Raw genomic sequence first — 18,116 nt, forward strand, 5'->3', positions numbered from 1 at the left:
GGACTCGTTTAAGACTTCGCTTATGAAGTAGACGCGTCTCTGGACCTTGAAGACGTGACCTGGTTCATCTCGCTCGACCACTATTGCCGTGGAAACAACCCTGTCGGTTGCAGCAATGTAAAGGAGTAGGTCTTCGTTGGGCTGGGGCGCTGTGAGGACAGGCGGTGAAGTGAGGAAGGTCTTAAGCTGAGTGAACGCAGCGTCGGCTTCCTCTGTCCAAGAGAATTTTTCTGACGCTTTCAATAGTTTGAAGAAAGGGAGGCCCTTTTCTCCCAGCCTTGAGATGAAACGACTGAGGGCGGCCATGCATCCGGTTAGCTTCTGAATATCCTTGACGTTCTTCGGTGGTCGCATGTCGAGTACGGCTTTGACTTTTGAAGGGTTTGGTCGTATGCCGTCGCGACTGACGACGTTGCCGAGCAGTAGACAGGAAGGAACGCCGAAAATGCATTTCTTGGGGTTGAGCTTCCACTTATACCTATTGAGTGCCTTGAAGGTTCGGTCTAAGTTGTCGATTAGAGTGCTCGCGTCCCTTGTTTTTACGACCACGTCGTCCACATAGGCCTCGACGAGGTCATCGCGAATCTCGTCGTGGAGGCATTGCTGGATGGCCCTTTGATAAGTGGCCCCGGCGTTTTTAAGTCCGAAAGACATGGTAGTGTAACAGTATGCGCCGAAGGGTGTGATGAAGGATGTTTTGATCTGATCTTCTTCCTTTAACGAGATCTGGTGATAACCAGAGTAGCAATCTAGAAAGGAGAGGAGTTCACATCCGGCCGTTGAGTCGACCACCTCGTCGATGCGAGGAAGACCAAAAGGATCTTTAGGACAGTGTTTGTTGAGATCGGTGTAATCAACGCACATTCTCCATTCATTATTCTTTTTGCGTACAAGAACCGGATTGGCGAGCCAATCGGGGTGATACACTTCTTTTATGAATCCGGCTGCTAGAAGCCGTGTTATTTCTGTCCTAATAGCCTCCTTTTTGTCACGAGTGAACCGTCGCAGTTTTTGCTTGATTGGTCTTGCGGTCTTCGAGACATTTAAGGAGTGCTCGATCAGGTTTCGTGGGACACCGGGCATGTCTGCGGGTTTCCATGCGAAAACGCTCACGTTGTCCCTTAGAAACCTGACGAGCGCGTCTTCCTATTTTGGATCCAGGTTAGCCCCGATGAGGGCTGTCTTCTCGGGGTTGCCTTCGACCAGCTGCACTTCTTTGTATTCCTTGGATTTTGAGTTCTTTCTGGCTGTCTCCTGCTCAGGTAATCGGAGCTGGTCGGGAGGCAGCTGTGCGGCTTGGTTTGCTGTTTCCGCCATGCGGATTGAGAGGTCAATTGCCTCGGTGATCTTGAAGCTTTCTTCTTCGCAGGTGTACGCAGTGTAGACGTTGCCTCTGACGGTTAGGACACCCTTCTCCGTGGGCATCTTAAGGACTAGGTATGAGTAGTGCGGGACTGCCATGAACTTTGTCAGCGATGGGCGGCCCAGTATGGCGTGGTAGGTCCCGTCGAAGTCCGCGACTACGAAGTTGATGAACTCCGTCCGGAAGTGATCGGGTGTGCCGAATTGGACAGGCAATGTTATCTGTCCGAGGGGCACCGAACTTTGACCTGGCAAAACCCCCCAGAATTGGGCGTCGTAAGGTTTTAGTTGCGCCGGTGATATCTTGAGGGCGGGCAGGCTGTTGCGGAAGAGGATGTCGATGGAGCTTCCCCCGTCCACGAGCACGCGCTCGAATCTGATGCTATTGATGCAGGGATCAAGAATCAGTGGGAAACGACCCGGCTCTGGGATAGCGGCCCACTGGTCCTTCCTGCTGAACGAGATCTCCCTGTGGGACCACGCGGGAAATTTCGGATCTGCGATCAGCCCGTCCGTGCTGTCTATGTTGAGGCAGGCTCTCTTTAACAGCTTTCTTTCTCGCTTGGACTCAGTGGAGACCTTGCCCCCGAAAATGGAGTGGACCACGTCGGTGGGGCTGACGTATTGGTGTCGGGGGTCCCTGTCTTGGTCCTCATCCTCATCTTCGTGGTTGTGCCCGTCGCGCTTGTTATTTTTCTTGGCGGAGTCCTCTTGGGCGGCCCGCCGTGTATAGATACTTTTGAGGACGCGGCACTCTTCCATGGTATGGTTAGACTTTGGGTGTAGCTGGCACGGTCCCTTCAACGTTTTGTTGTAGTCGTCTTGGTAGTCCCGTCGTCCATTGGGACGTTTGACCGTATTTACTTCGTGGTCGTATTCGCGAGGGCGCTTTCCTCTGAAGTCGTCGCGGCTGTCGCGCCGCCGATCCCAACCCTCTCGGTGATCGCGGTTGTCAGAGCGGCGGTGATTTCTGTTGTCGTAGCGACCACGACCGTCATCTCGCCGGGAAGGCTGGTCGGGGCCTCTCGCATCGTCTCGGATTAGTTTTTCTGCGTCATCAACATCGGCGTAATTTTTAGCCGTGGCGAGGAGCTCTGCTACCGTTGATGGGCGCTTACGCAACAGCTTGTTCCTCAGCGCTTCATGGAAACGCAAGCCCTTGATAAAGGCTGATATGGCCTCGTCATGAGAAATCTTCGGGATTTTGAGGCGCATATCCGAGAATCGTCGGATGTAATCGCGCAGAGGTTCATTCTTCCTGTCTCTTATCCTTTCAAGGTCATACTTGTTTCCGGGCTGCTCGCATGTGGCGATGAAGTTGTCGATGAAAGCCTGGCGTAGCTCTTCCCAAGAGTCGAAGGAGTCCTCGGGCAAGCCGAGAAGCCACTGATGACCAGCCTGGTCGAGGACTACGGGGAAGTAGTTAGCCATGACGTGCTCATCTCCTGCCGCTGATCGGACGGCGATTTCATAGAGAGTGATCCAGTTCTCTGGATTTTCCTTGCCGTCGTATTTTTTAAGTTTTTCGAGCTTGAAATTGCGGGGCCACACGACCTGGCGGAGGTGTGAGGAGAACTGTCTTAGGCCTGGAGGACCGTGGGTCGCATCGTACTCGATGCGGCGCAGGTTTTCGTGGACTGCTCTCTCTGCGGCGCGCCTGTTGATGCGGTCCCGGGCATCTTTGGGAGGGATGTTGTGGCGGAGATCCCTGTGTTGATCTTCTTCTTGGCCGCGTATGCCATGAATTTGCTTGCGGCGGCCATCGGCGTCCCGACCACCATCGTCGCGCCGCGAGTCCCCTCGACGGTTGTCGGGGGAGCGGCTGCGGTGACGCCTGCTGGGTGAGACCTGGCTACGATTAGTCTGGTCGGAGGCGGCTTCCGTATAAGAGACGTCCTGGACTCTCTTGAGCAGAGTGGCTGTCTGTCCCATTGCGGCGATCAGGTGTGCTCGGATGCTGGTCCGGACTCCCTGGCATTCGGGGGTGTCAGGAAGCCGATCCAGGTTGGCCATGGCGACAGCCACGTTGGCGCTTGGCGTTTTGTAGACTGGCTGGTCCCCGACCATGTCAAAGGCATCGTTGAGGTTACTTGGTGGCATCTGTTGTTGCTCGTCCGCACGCCGTCGGGCGCGATCGGCGTTACGCTGTTCGCGGAGTTGCCTCTGGTCGTCTGTTTCTCCGTCAACAGCCGGTTCGTCGGCGCTGACATTGAACACAATATCCCCTCGCCGGGGGGGGGGGGAATATCGGGAATCGGTCGAAACCCGGAGGGTGTGAAGGAAAATCCAGGTCGTAGCCCTCGTCTTCGGTATTTATAACCTCGGTGGGGACGGAGCCGGTGCTTGAGTTGGTGCTGGAAACCTGGCCGTCCCGTAGCTCTCGGATTGTCACCATGTTGACATGGTGACGATTGTTCCTTGTCGGCGACCAACCCGCCTTGCTGAAAACGGATTGGACATGCTGTGAGTAAACAGAGGCCGAGTTGTTCAGGCCGCGAGGATAGTCTTCCTTTTTGAGCTCGACGGATCGTCCTGAGGGGGTTGAGGTTATCGTCAGGGACGTTCCCAGCCGTTCGTGTGTGGCGACACGAGTTGGCCGGCGGGATTTCGAAAAATCCGCTCGAGCAGCTTGGTCGGGCCGGCGCAGAACTCCATCTATTAGTTGGGAGACTTCGAGTAGCTTGGAGTCAGTGCGATCGAGCGCTTGGAGGAGGTCCGAGCAGTCGATCTCCTTTCCCTTGTAGAGTGGGAACGGTGGTCGGGCACTTGGTGCCGTCATGCGTGTGGTCGGAGACGGCGTGATCTCAGATTGGATCTGGATCTCCTTCGGAACCGTGGTCGCGAAGCCGCCGCTGCACGTCGTCCACGTGATCTGGCCGACGGTGAACGTGAGGCCTTCGGGCACGGTCGCGGAAGCTGGGATCATGACCATCTTGTTCGTCGGAAAAGTTGCACGCACACCCCCTACCTGGCGCGCCACTGTCGACGAAAGCTGGTCGGCAGTCTACCTTGGGGTATACCCACGGTAGTAGTTTATCGGTAGACGGTGCGCAAACTACGAACTCGATGGTGACGCAAGACACGGACAAGCTTTTTATCCAGGTTCGGCCGCCGAGTTGGCGTAATACCTACGTCCTGCGTCTGGTTGTATTGATTTGTGTTGAGAGAATATCCTGTCCTAGGGGGTCCCTTGCCCCTCCTTATATAGTCTGGAGGGCAGGGTTACAGATCTGGAAACTAATCCTAGTCGGTTACAATTGCCATGGATAATTCGATATCAATTCCTATTCTAACCGACTAGAATCCTGCTTGATCTCCACATCTTGTTTCCTTGCGCGAAACTCCAGGTTGTCGGATCAAGCCTTGAACTCGTCTCGTAATGGGCCAAGCCTCCTGGCCGAAGTCTAGCCGTAAGGGTATAGGGGTTTATACCCCCACACATACAGTATGTGCTGGTGCCTGATAAGCTGTGAACTGAAGAAAGAGAATATGGAGGAGGAAGATAGTACTGAAGGATGACTCCTAGGTACGTAGCTAGATGAACGCATTGATTAGGGAGGTTAATTTGGACCTCCGTGCATGAACCACCAAGATGCGTATTACAATACAGTAATAACTTTTTTTTCGAAAGGCGGCAAAAAACTTTTGCCGGATTTTTATTAGACGAGTAAGAAAACAAAAAAGAGTATAAAAATTACATACAAACAGCCTATAGGCTCCACTCCACAAACCCCACCAAAAAACTACAGTAATAACTTAATTAACTATAGCCTAGATGATATTTCTGGACAAATATGAGTCTCATAAGGCTCATAAGTACATGACACTAAGATATCACATTAAGAACGAGTCATGTCTCACAACCATAATATCTCACACAAGTGCAATGCATGAAAGTAAACATGATGCATGATAAAGTAGCACACATAAAAAGTATCTCAAAAGAATAAACTCCTAAACACCCTCACCCTCTCTAGCTCCCCCTAACTCCTAACTCTCATACGCACTCTCTCCCCCTTTGGCATCAAGCGCCAAAAACCTAAGAAGTCGGTGGAGGAGGCGGAGCAGCGGAGTCCCTCGGCACGGCCACGAAGCGAGCTGCATCATCTGAACTGTCGGCCGTCGAGGCAGAGGAGGTGGAGTGGCCCTCTGAAGCTGCAGGAGCTGGTGAGGCTGTCCGAGTCTGCTCTGGAGCTGTCACAGTCTGTGCTGGCTGCTCGAGTCCGGCTGGCGAAGCAGGCACGGGCTCGGTCGCGGTAGTTGTCGTCTCTGGCACGGTAGAAGACGGTGCAAGCTGCTCGGACGACGCTACAGACAATGACAGAAGCTCTGTAGTGGTAACTGGCACCGTAAAGACTGCAGGGGCCTGCAGAGGAGGAGGCGTAGGGTCACCAGTCAGAGCACTGTAGGTGAAGCTGAGGTGAGGATCTGTCTGCGAGTCTCACACAAGCTGTGACGCTGACGCTGACTGAGGAGTGAAGCCTGAGCGGAGAGGAGTAAACTGAGGTACCTGCTCAAAGCCTAAAGAGATAGCACCCTGAGAGACCTGGTGCTGTGGCGTCAAAAACGGCTGACTCTGAGCTGGTAGCTGGAGAGGCTGCTGAGACTGGCTCGTCGCTGGAGTAGGTGGCCTGACAGTGGATGTGCCTGGGAGATGAATCTGCGGTAGCTGAATCCCGGAGGCGGCCATGAGAGCGGCCATCATCGCTGTCTGCTGGGCCTGGAAAGCAAGCTGCTGCTCCTGAAAGGTGAGAAGCTGACGCTGGAGCTCATCCTGCCTGGCCTGCATGGCTGCATTGATGGCAGCCTGATCCCTGTCTCGCCTCGCCTGCTCCTCAGCTGCACGGCGCTAATCTGCCCTCATCCCCTCTAAGATAGCAAGCAGAGCGGGGTCTGAAGCACTCGAATAACCGCCTGCCTCATGGTCGTGTGCTCTGGGAGGGAGATCTGTCACTGGCGGCTGATAGTCATCATCTGAGCTGTCTGACGCAAAATCAAACTCTCCCTCAGCCTCTGCATCGGCGAAAGCTCCAATCGCTATGTCCTGCTGCTCCTCTATCTCTGCAACTGCTGCTGTACTGCGGGTGCCTCTAGGAGAAGGTGGGGGCACCGGTCCACGTGGAGCACGAGGAGTAGGTGCAGCGCGAAGGTCGTGGTGCGCTCTCAACATCTGCCTGGGGTCGTAGTGGGGGAAGACGGTGTCTGACTCTGTCAACTCCCTCTGCAAGTGAGCTGGCAGGGGCAGTGGCCTAGCACGAAGTATAAGCAAGGTGATCCAATGTGCGTAGGGCAACTGACGCCGGCCCCTGAAGCTCTCTGAGATGGTGTCCTCTATCTCTGAGACAATCAGATCCCATAGGTCAAACTGTGTCTGAGTAATGAGGTGAGCAACGAGCCACTGCTGAATACGAGTGAATCCGTCTCTGTAGCCTGTCCTAGGGAGAAGAGTCTTCCTCAACACAAAGTCGAGGATCCTAGCTGGGCGTGTCAAATCTTCCACTGTCCTGCTGGAACCCTCCCCAAAAGGTGGACGGAAACAGGGAGCCACGAAGTCAACTGGTGGTATCTCACCACCGTGAGGACGACGAGGGGGCTCGACGTTCCCGTAGCACAACCGGTGAATCCTGGTGGGAGAGGCTCGCAGCCCAAGCACCTCTCTAGCCCTCTGAGCTGTCACTCTACAGTCTGTGCCTGCTAGTGCGTAGTGGATGTAACTGTGATCAAGAGAAACCCACACTGACGCATAGAACTCTCTGACCCACTGCTCACAGTAAGTACCAGGGAGAGCTAGTAACTCTGGAAGTCCGTGGAGGTAGGTGAAATACTGACGAATGTCTGCTCCAACCACGTTCTCCAGTATCTCTAGGTCTATCACTCTGTGCTCCCTGAACTGTGCCTGAGAGCGAACCAGTGCCTCGTGGATGTCCTCCTGGACTACTGTGTAGAACCTGGCACCGGCTCTGGGATCCCTCGTAGCTGGAAACCAGGTGGGAAACGGAACGAACCTCAGCTGCTGGATCTCTCTGGCTGACACAAGAGTGAGATCCCTGTGGATCCTGACTGGCCTCGGTCAAGAAGCTGGAGTGCCTCTAGCTGGTGTAGCACGAGCAGTAGAGGTAGACTGACCCTGCGTACCAGTCCGAGGAGTGGCCTGGGTACGAGCGCGAGTCGATCTACGAAGGGGCTGCTCCTGCTCCTGTGCTGGACCCTCTGCCTGGGTCTCTGTCTCAGTGTCTGTGTCTGGATCCTCCTGAGCTGACTCTCGGACGTCGATCCTGACACGCTACCCTCCTAGCATGATGGTGCCTGGTGGTGATCCATGTCGAGCCTCGGCCTCAAGTACAGCACGCCTCTGACGAGACGTGAGATCTGCCCCAATCCTCAAACCACCTGCACGACCACCTCTCTCAGCGGCCTCTGCTGCTGCTGCCACTGCCTCGGCCACTTCTGCCTCTCTGTCACTGGCCTTGCGCTTCTTGGTGGCCAACTTCTTTCCTTTGCCCTTTTCTGCTGCTGATAGGCGACGGGAAGGATCACCTCCACCATCACCTCCTGGGGAACCCCTGTGCTGGCTGCCGGTCCACTGACATTCTTGCAACGTGCCATTGCAAGAACTGCTGACTAATCGAACGATCCACAAGCAACCTAACTGACAATGGAGAACAACGCGCTGCAAAGAAGGGACAAGATAGGGTATAAGAAATTCATAATGACTAGAGATGAGACAATCCTATAGATCGCAAGAATAGATAAGATACGGGCGCGAACGGCTTACGATCCACGGACGAGACGCGTTCCAGATGAAATCTCTCGATCGACAATCACCGAAGTACGCAAATCTTCTCCTCAAGGTGCTGCAGCGAGAAGACAATCGTGATCGGAATCAAAACCTAAATCGAATGCCTTTGACTCAAAAGATCAAACACCCTGAAGGCAAAGTCCAAGGATCTTACCCAAACCCTAACACTTTGCAGAGAAGAGAGCTCTGGCAAGGAGAGGGAAGGGAGAGAGCCTTGGAATAGATCTGGCGCGAGGGGGGAAAGCCGAGGGCGCCGCGGATTCGATTGGCTTGATGGCGGCGGCGGAAATCGACACGCTTAGGGCACGGGCGGCTTGGCGAAAACGGCGGAAGAAAGAGATCCGGCCGCGCGAAGCCCCTGGGCGCGGGCTTTATGCGCCCGCCGCGGGGTCACCGGACGCTCTTAATGTGGCACCGGATGCGTCCGGTGACCACCGGACTCATGCGCAGAGAAGGATGCAATTCGGCATCGCACCGGACGATGGGCACCGGACGCTGGCTTTAGCGTCCGGTGCTTCAGGTCACACCAGGTGAGCACCGGACGCACCTCACCGGACGCTGCAGGGACACTGTTCCTTCGTCCGGTGAGTGCAGTTTGGCACACTCACCGCACCGGACGCACAGAGGGAGCGTCCGGTGCATCTTCCGGTGCTCCTCTGAGCACTTTTTCAACTTAGCACCTCGTCCGACTTTGACCCAACCAAGTTCCATCCTTAAGAACACACAAATAAACACTAAATGGAACTGGTATGAGTGACTTCTCTCAAACCCTCAAATTTTCACAAATATTTAGCCATAGGCTTAGTAGTTTTTATGAAAATAGTTCGAGAAAATCACCAAGGAGCATCGTATGGCCATAAAGCTAGGGGTTTGAAACATAATGAGCTTTGAATGCTCCCCCTATCTATGGACGAACACAGCGGATGCTCAACAAATAACCGAAAAGAAACGGTCAACTAACAATCATGCACATGAAATGAGTTGAAATGCAATACTTGAGAGTAAACTAATGCTTGTCAAGTTTGATCCAAGGTTAAGCTTTTTCACACACACAAGGGGGTTATCTTAACCATGTTAGATAAGCCCTACATGCAAGTTGTATTTTAGATTTAGTATGCATGATATGCAAAGCAAAAGATATTTACAAGTTTCAACACACAACCTTTATCTTTTAGTGAAGTTGGATAGGTCAAGCACATTAAGTTCATTTCTCAACATACAAAACCTAGCTTCATCTAGAGGTTTTGTGAAGATATCCGCCAATTGATTTTCCGTTCCCACATTCTCTAGAGATATATCACCTTTAGCAACATGATCCCTAAGGAAGTGGTGGCGGATGTCAATATGTTTTGTGCGGGTGTGTTGAACCGGGTTGTTTGCAAGTTTTACAGCACTTTCGTTGTCACACAACAAATGTACTTTGTCTAGTACTACTTCATAGTTTAGCAAAGTTTGTTTCATGTAGAGTATTTGTGCACAACAAGCACCGGCGGCAATGTATTCCGCCTCGGCCGTTGACAAGGCAACACTATTTTGTTTCTTTGACATCCAAGAGACAAGTGATCTACCTAGGAAGTGGCACCCTCCGGATGTGCTTTTTCTATCAATCCGGCACCCGGCATAATCCGAATCGGAATAGCCTACAAGTTGGAATCTTGCTCCTTTGGGATACCACAAGCCTAGGCAAGGTGTGTATTTTAGATACCTAAAAATTCTCTTGACCGCAATCAAGTGAGATTCCATAGGCATTGCTTGATATCTTGCACACATACACACACTAAACATTATATCGGGCCTAGATGCGGTGAGGTAGAGTAGACTTCCTATCATGGAGCGATAGAGAGTCTTGTCAATAGGGTTACCTCCCTCATCCAAGTCGAGATGCCAGTTTGATGCCATGGGAGTCTTGATTGGCTTGCAATCCATCATCTTGAACCTCTTGAGAAGATCTTTAGTGTACTTCTCTTGAGAGATGAAGACCCCTTCTTTCATTTGCTTGACTTGAAATCCTAGGAAGAAGGATAACTCGCCAATCATGGACATCTCAAACTCCTTGGACATCAAATCACCAAATTCCTTGCAAAAATCTTCATTAGTAGAGCCAAAAATAATATCATCAACGTAAACTTGGCAAATGAAGATTTCCCCATTCATTTTCTTGGTGAAGAGTGTTGTGTCAACTTTCCCAATCTTGAAGCCCTTCTCAATGAGGAAGTCCCTAAGTCTTTCATACCAAGCTCTAGGAGCTTCCTTGAGACCATAGAGAGCCTTGGACAACCGGTAGACATGCTTGGGGTACCTAGGGTCTTCAAAACCGGGGGGTTGCTCAACATAGACAAGCTCATTAATATAACCATTTAAAAAGGCACTTTTCACATCCATTTGAAATAACTTGATATCATGACTAGATGCATATGCAAGTAGGATACGGATTGCTTCAAGTCTTGCCACCGGTGCAAAGGTTTCACCGAAGTCAAGACCTTCCACTTGTGAAAAGCCTTTTGCCACAAGTCTTGCCTTGTTGCGCACCACTTTGCCTTGATCATCCTTCTTGTTCCGGAAGACCCATTTTGTTCCAATCACTCTTGCATCTTTGGGTCGCTCTTCAAGTGTCCACACTTTGTTGCGAGAGAAGTTGTTCAACTCCTCTTGCATGGCCATGATCCAATCTGCATCACGAAGAGCTTCCTCTATAGTCTTTGGTTCATCTTCAAGAGACACAAAAGCATGATGTTCAATAAATAAAGCATGTCTAGAACGAGTAGTTACACCACGTGATGGACTCCCGATGATGAGATCTTGAGAGTGATCTTGGAGGAGATGTGATGTTCTTCTTGGTGCCACTTGAGGGGTTGGTTGGGGAGCATCAACATCTTGTGCTTGTGCCACCGCTTGCTCATGAGTGACTTGAGTGTCTTCATGAGCATCTCTCACATCCTTGTCTTCATCTTGTGGACTTTGTGAGGTGGATGGTGGCTCAATGAGTTGCACTTCATCATCATCTTCTTTAGGCTTGATGTCTCCCACCGGCATGTTCTTCATGGCATCCCTCAATGGTTCACCACCTACATCATCAAGATTATCACTTGCTCCTTGGGAGCCATTAGTTTCATCAAATTCAACATCAAATGTTTCTTCAACCATGTTTGTGGCATGGTTAAAGACTCTATATGCCTTGGACTTTGATGAATAGCCAACCAAGTAGCCAATGTCACATCTTCTTTGGAACTTTCCCAAGTGTTGGCGCTTCTTGTAGATGTAGCATTTGCATCCAAACACTCTAAAGAATGAGACATCGGACTTCTTCCCATTTAGCAACTCATATGGTGTCTTCTCTAGGAACTTGTGAGGAAAGAGCTGGTTTGAAGCATAGCATGCGGTGTTGATTGCCTCGATCCACATCTTCTCCGAAGTATTGTACTCATCTAGCATTGTTCTTGCCAAGGTGATCAATGTCCGGTTCTTTCTTTCTACAACCCCATTTTGTTGTGGTGTGTATGTTGAGGAGAACTCATGCTTGATTCCCACTTCATCACAATACTCTTCAATGTTGGTGTTGTCAAACTCTTTGCCATTGTCACTTCTAATTTTCTTGATCTTCACATCAAATTGATTTTGGGCATTCTTTGCAAACTTCTTGAATATTGATGCAACTTCGGCCTTGTCTTGCAAGAAGAATGTCCAAGTGTACCGGGAGAAATCATCAACTATGACCAAGCAATATTTGTTGCCTCCAAGACTAGCATATGTGGTTGGTCCAAACAAATCCATGTGAAGTAGCTCAAGCACTCTTGAAGTAGAGAGATAGGCTTTGGTTGGATGTGTTTGCAACTTGTTTGCCCGCTTGACACGCACTACAAAGCTTGTCCTTCTCAAATGTCACATCCTTCAAGCCTCTAATCAATTCTTTCTTCATTAACTTCTTGAGTGTGCCCATTCCAACATGTGCTAACCTTCTATGCCACAACCATCCAAGTGAGGTCTTGGTGAATAGGCAAGTCTTGACATCAACTTCATCGGATGAGAAATCAACTACATATAAGTTGTTGTGCCGGAAGCCTTTGAATATCACTTCATTGTCATCTTCCTTGGTCACAATTACTTCCTTCTTCTTGAATAGGCATTCAAATCCAAGATCACAAAGTTGTCCAACCGAGAGCAAGTTGAAACTCAATGATTGCACATAGAGCACATTGGTGATAGAGTTGTCATTTGATATAGCAACCTTTCCTAGTCCCTTGACCTTGCCTTTTGAATTGTCACCAAATGTGATCTTCTCTTGGTTGTCAACATCTTCATCAAGAGAGGTGAACATCCGGGGATCTCCAGTCATATGTTGAGTGCAACCACTATCAATTACCCAATGTGATCCACCGGTCTTGTAGTTCACCTACACACAAGAGATCAAGCTTGAGATTTAGGAACCCACATTTGCTTAGGGCCCTTGACCTTCTCTACTAGTTGCTTTGGCACCCAAATCTTCTTTGGCCTTTGCTTGTTGGGTGGTCCCATGAAGCTAACCTTGACCTTGCCACTCTTGTCTTTCCTTACAATGTAGTGAGCATTGAAAGCAAATGGTCTTGCATGCTTGGGCAAGGGTGGTGGTAGTGGTGCCTTACACTCATGAGCAAAGTGTCCTTCTAGACCACACTCAAAGCATCTCTTGGGCCTTGGTTGATCATGAGTGGCTAGAGACTTGATGAGCTTTGTTTGATGAGCCTTGTAGCCAATCCCACTCTTGTCCATCTTCATGACGGTGTTCATGAAGAGCTCACTTTGAAGGTCCTTCCCCTTTGTGAACTTTGCTAACCCCATGGTTAAGTGTTCCTTCTCTTTCTTGAGCTTGTTGTTCTCTTGAGTTAACTTCTTGATGATTGGGTCATTGTTGCTAGCTAACTCATCCAAGATGAATGTCTCATCCTCTTCTTGCTTGTCATACATCAAACCAAGCTTGAGATATTGATTTTCTTCCTTGAGCAACTTGTTCTCATATGCAAGCTTCTTGTCTTGATCAAGTGACTCAATCACAACGGTCTTGTGCTTGGCTTGTTCTTGCAACTCTTTCTTGAGCATAACAATTTCATCCTTGAGCTTGATAGTGTCCTAATAGCTCTCGGTCACTACCACTTTCTTGCCCTTGCAATCAACACATTTGCTTGTGCTCTCCACAAGTAAGTCATCACAAGATGTGGCTACATCAAGCTTAGCAACATTGTTAGTAGCAACATGTGTTTCAATTGCAAGTTCATAGGCAATCTCAAGGTTGTCATAGTTTGCTTTTAGAGTTGTTAACTCTTCTTTCATTGCTCTATATCTAGTGATAAGCTCATCATGAACACTCTCAAGTTTATCATGTTTTTCTTTGAGCTCTTTTAGAGAGAGTTTGAGCTCCTTGAGCTTAGTGGTCATGATCTCATTTTGATCTCTAAGCTCATCACTAGACTTAAGCTTTGCTAGAAGTGTGTCATTTTCAAGTTCAAGCTTTTCATTTTCACTTCTAGTTTTTCTTATGACTTTTGTGTACTTGTTAAGCAATTTTACAAGTTCATCATACGAAGATGATTCATATTCACTATCACTTTCACTACTCTCATCCTCACTTTGTACCTTCCGGTCACCCTTAGCCATGAGACATAGGTGTGTAGAGGATGTAGATGGTGGTGAAGATGATGGTGATGGAGCATCGATGGCAATGGCGACAACCTTCTCATCATCACTTTCATTGCCGGAGGAGTCACCACTTGAGCTTTCAATGTCGGTGAGCCAATCACCAACAATGTAGGCCTTGCCATTCCTCTTCTTGTAGTGCTCCTTCTTCTTGCCACCCTTCTTCTTGTATTGCTTCTTCTCATTCTTGTCATCATCACTTGAGTCATCTTGCTCTTTGTTCTTCTTTTTGTACTTGTCCTTCTTGGGCTTTGGACATTGATGAGCAAGATGACCAAGCTCACCACAATTGTAGCAATCCATCTCGGAGATGGGCTTCCTCTTGCTACTTGTGAATAACTTCTTCTTCTTGGAGTCAAAGTTGACTCCATTTTTGTTGAGCTTCTTCAACATCTTTGTGGTTCTTCTCACCATGAGGGCAATAGATGCATCATTATCACTTGAAGTTGATGACTCAACTTCATTCTTCTTAGCCTTGCCCTTGTGAGAAGCCTTGAGAGCCAAGTCCTTCTTCTCTTTCTTGGCCGATGAGGAGCCATCTTGGGGGTTCATGTGCATGTACATCTCATGAGCATTGATCTTTCCTAATATGGCGGTTGGTGTAGCGGTGGAAAGATCGCCTTGATGAAGCACCTTTACTATGTGCCCATATTTTTTAATGGGAAGCACACATAGTATTTTTCTTGCTACATCCGCCGCACTCATTTGAGTGAGTCCAAGTCCATTTAGCTCCTCTACAATGACATTCAAGCAAGAATACATTTCATTAGCATTTTCTTTGGGAAGCATTTCAAATGTATTAAGCTTGTTCATCACTAAGTGATAGCGTTCCTCGCGTTCACTCTTTGATCCCTCATGGAGCGCACAAAGTTCCTTCCAAAGAGCATTGGCGGTTTTGTGGCTCTGAACGCGGTTGAACACCTCCTTGCAAATGCCTCTAAAGATGTGGTTTTTGGCCTTCGCATTCCACTTCTCGTTTTCTTGCTCTTGTGGAGTAAGAGCGGTGGCTCTTTCCGGAGGGGCAAACCCTTCGGTCGCGGCTTTTAGGCACTTTACATCGCATGCCTCAAGGTATGACTCCATTCGTATTTTCCAATACGGAAAGTCATCCCCATCGAACATGGGTGGCGGTCCATCCCTGTTAGACATCTTTCTCTAGGCGGTGAAGCCTAAATAATGAACACTAGGCTCCGATACCAATTGAAAGGATCAAGATGCCCAAAAGGAGGGGTGAATTGGGCTTCTCTAAAAATTTAAGCAACCTATAAGCTCCAATTCAACCCTTTGTGCCTAGTGTGACTTAGAGAGCTACCGGATAAAAAGTTTTGCAACCTAGTTCCAATCCTATTCTAGCATGGCAATTCTAAAAAGGTAAAAGCACAAAGTAAATGCTAGAAAGTAAAGGAGTAGTGGAAGAAAGTGCTCGGCGATGTTTTGCCGAGGTATCGGAGAGTCGCCACTCTCCACTAGTCCTCGTTGGAGCACCCGCGCAAGGGTCTTGCTCCCCCTTGGTCCGCGCAAGGACCAAGTGCTCTCTACGGGCTGATTCTTCGACACTCCGTCGCGGTGAATCGCCCAAAACCGCTCACAAGCTTGACACGAGCCACCCACAAGAACTCCGAGCGGTCTTCGTGCCTCCAATCACCACCGAACCGTCTAGGTGATGGCGATCACCAAGAGTAACAAGCAAAGAACTCTCACTTGACCCAAAACAAGGCTCTAGAGAGTGGTGGATGCACACTTGACTCTTGGAACTCACTAGAGAAGGATTCTCTCAAGAAATCACTCAAATCTCAATCCTCTCTAGGCTCTTGCAACTCTCTTGCTCCACAACAAGTTTCTCTGATGTTCAAATGGGAAAGAGACCTCTCATGGACGAGGTGGAGGAGTATAAATACTATCCACGAAGTCCAAAGGTCGGCCAACCGTTTTCCACTGAAAACGGGGTCACCGGACGCACATTATGTTGCACCGGACGCACTGCACCGAGCGTCCGGTGCTTCATAACGGCTAACTGTACTTCTCTCTGACAGGTCACTGGACGCTAACTTCCAGCGTCCGGTGCACCGTCCGGTGCTCGGGAAAACTTTACACGCTCCCTGCGCATGGGACCGGACGCTACCCGGTGCGTCCGGTGCTAGCGTCCGGTGCTCAGGGGAACTTTACAAGCTCCCTGGGTATGGGACCGGACGCTGCCCGGTGAGTCTGGTGCCAGCGTCCGGTGCTTAACCCTAAGCACAGCACTGTCCCAACGGCTAAGGACCTCACCGGACGCACTCACAGAGCGTCCGGTGCAGCGTCCGGTGCCCCTTTGGGCACCCAAACTTCGTCGAAACGCGATCGCTCCAAAACGAAGTTGGTTCCTCTCGAACTAAGGACTAACTCTGAGCTGCCTAGTGCTAGGTTTACCAAGTGTGTACCACACCTAAACCTAAAGCCTTGCCTAAGTCAAGCTACTAGATCAAAGCCCCTCTTAATAGTACGGTCAAAGGAAAACAAAGTCCTAAACTACTCTAAGTGCCCTTCTTCACCATATGGCACTTAGACCTAGTCTAGTCTTGACGATGTCCATCCATCCTTTGAAAACCGAAAACGATTTCCACTATTAAGTAGGCATGTACGTCCCTGTCCATCGAGTACCTATTTACCATGACCTTACCTATGACTTTGCCTCTGCAAAACACACGTTAGTCATAGTAACCAACAATGTCATTAATCACCAAAATCACTAGGGGCCTAGATGCTCTTTCACATGCTATCTATCAATTTGCATTCATCCATATATACTCTTATACATCTACATTCAAGGGACTAAAATAGATATATTTCTATATGAAAATAGTAAAATGCATCCTAAACTTATCTAGAAATTAAATGTCATATAGCAGGTAACTGAAGTAATGATGTATAGTTTTATGCTAATAACCTTAACTACTTCGATCATCTGAAGTCCAAACACCATGGTAATCCTTTGGCTGACAGTTCATCTGGACATACAGTATGTGCTGGTGCCTGATAAGGTGTGAACTGAAGAAAGAGAATATGGAGGAGGAAGATAGTACTGAAGGATGACAAATAGGTACGTAGCTAGATGAACGCATTGATTAGGGAGGTTAATTTGGACCTCCATGCATGAACCACCAAGATGCGTATTACAGTACAGTAATAACTTTTTTTTCGAAAGGCGGCAAAAAACTTTTGCCGGATTTTTATTAGACGAGTAAGAAAACAAAAAAGAGTATAAAAATTACATACAAACAGCCTATAGGCTCCACTCCACAAACCCCACCAAAAAACTACAGTAATAACTTAATTAACTATAGCTTAGATGATATTTCTGGACAAATTATGGAACGTATGGTGCATCTCACTCATTTGAAAAATATGATAGATGAGAGGAAAAGTCGTAGAGGAGCAAAACTATAGAGCTGTGTTGATTGGGGACGTTTGCCTGGTACCTACCATCGGCTGGCCTCACTCTTATACGTCTGTCACCCTGCCATGGCGCCTTTGTTGTCATGGCCACCTTTCTTGCCGCCCATGATTAGGGATTAAAACGATATGGGGGCAGCAAACAAGAACAAAGAGGAGAAGCCAACGTCACAATCGTCACCATGGAGCACCACAGAGACCACACCGGCTAGGTGGGCACACATGCCACATGGATCCCCCCTGCCACCATGACCAGCAACTGTGTATACTATGCTCCTGCATGCTTGCTTTCCCCTACTCTTCTTGCTCCATCTTTAACATTTCGTTTCTACCCTAGAGCTTAGCTAGGGTTTTGTGGTTATCATTTGCTAAAGCCTTATCATGGTTCACTGTTCATATAAAAAACCCTCATATATGATAAGGCAGTCTTTTTGGGAGTAGGATAATCATATCACTACCCATTATCACAATCTGGGTGGAAATTATCACTTTAAGACTCAACCAGAGTAAAAGTAAAATTTTGGTTAGAGCAAACCTGCGATGAAAATGCGCACAACTTTCCACAAGAATACCCAACCTTAGTGAATTGATATCACCACGCACTATATAATCAAGATCATAAAAATCTCATATATCATTAGGCATTTTTTTTGGTGATCAGGAATCATATATATCACTACACACCATGATCAAGCCGAGTGGAAATTCTCTCTTTGAAGTCTGAATGATAGAGTAAATACAACACAAACCTACAACGAAGGAATTGATATATCACTGATAATAGACAAAATGGTACTAAGTAGAAAATGAGAGACAACAGAGGGACCCAATTTCCCTGATACCACTGGTGATCCAT

The sequence above is a fragment of the Sorghum bicolor genome, chromosome 8 (assembly GCF_000003195.3).
Source record: "Sorghum bicolor cultivar BTx623 chromosome 8, Sorghum_bicolor_NCBIv3, whole genome shotgun sequence".
Classification (NCBI taxonomy): domain Eukaryota; kingdom Viridiplantae; phylum Streptophyta; class Magnoliopsida; order Poales; family Poaceae; genus Sorghum; species Sorghum bicolor.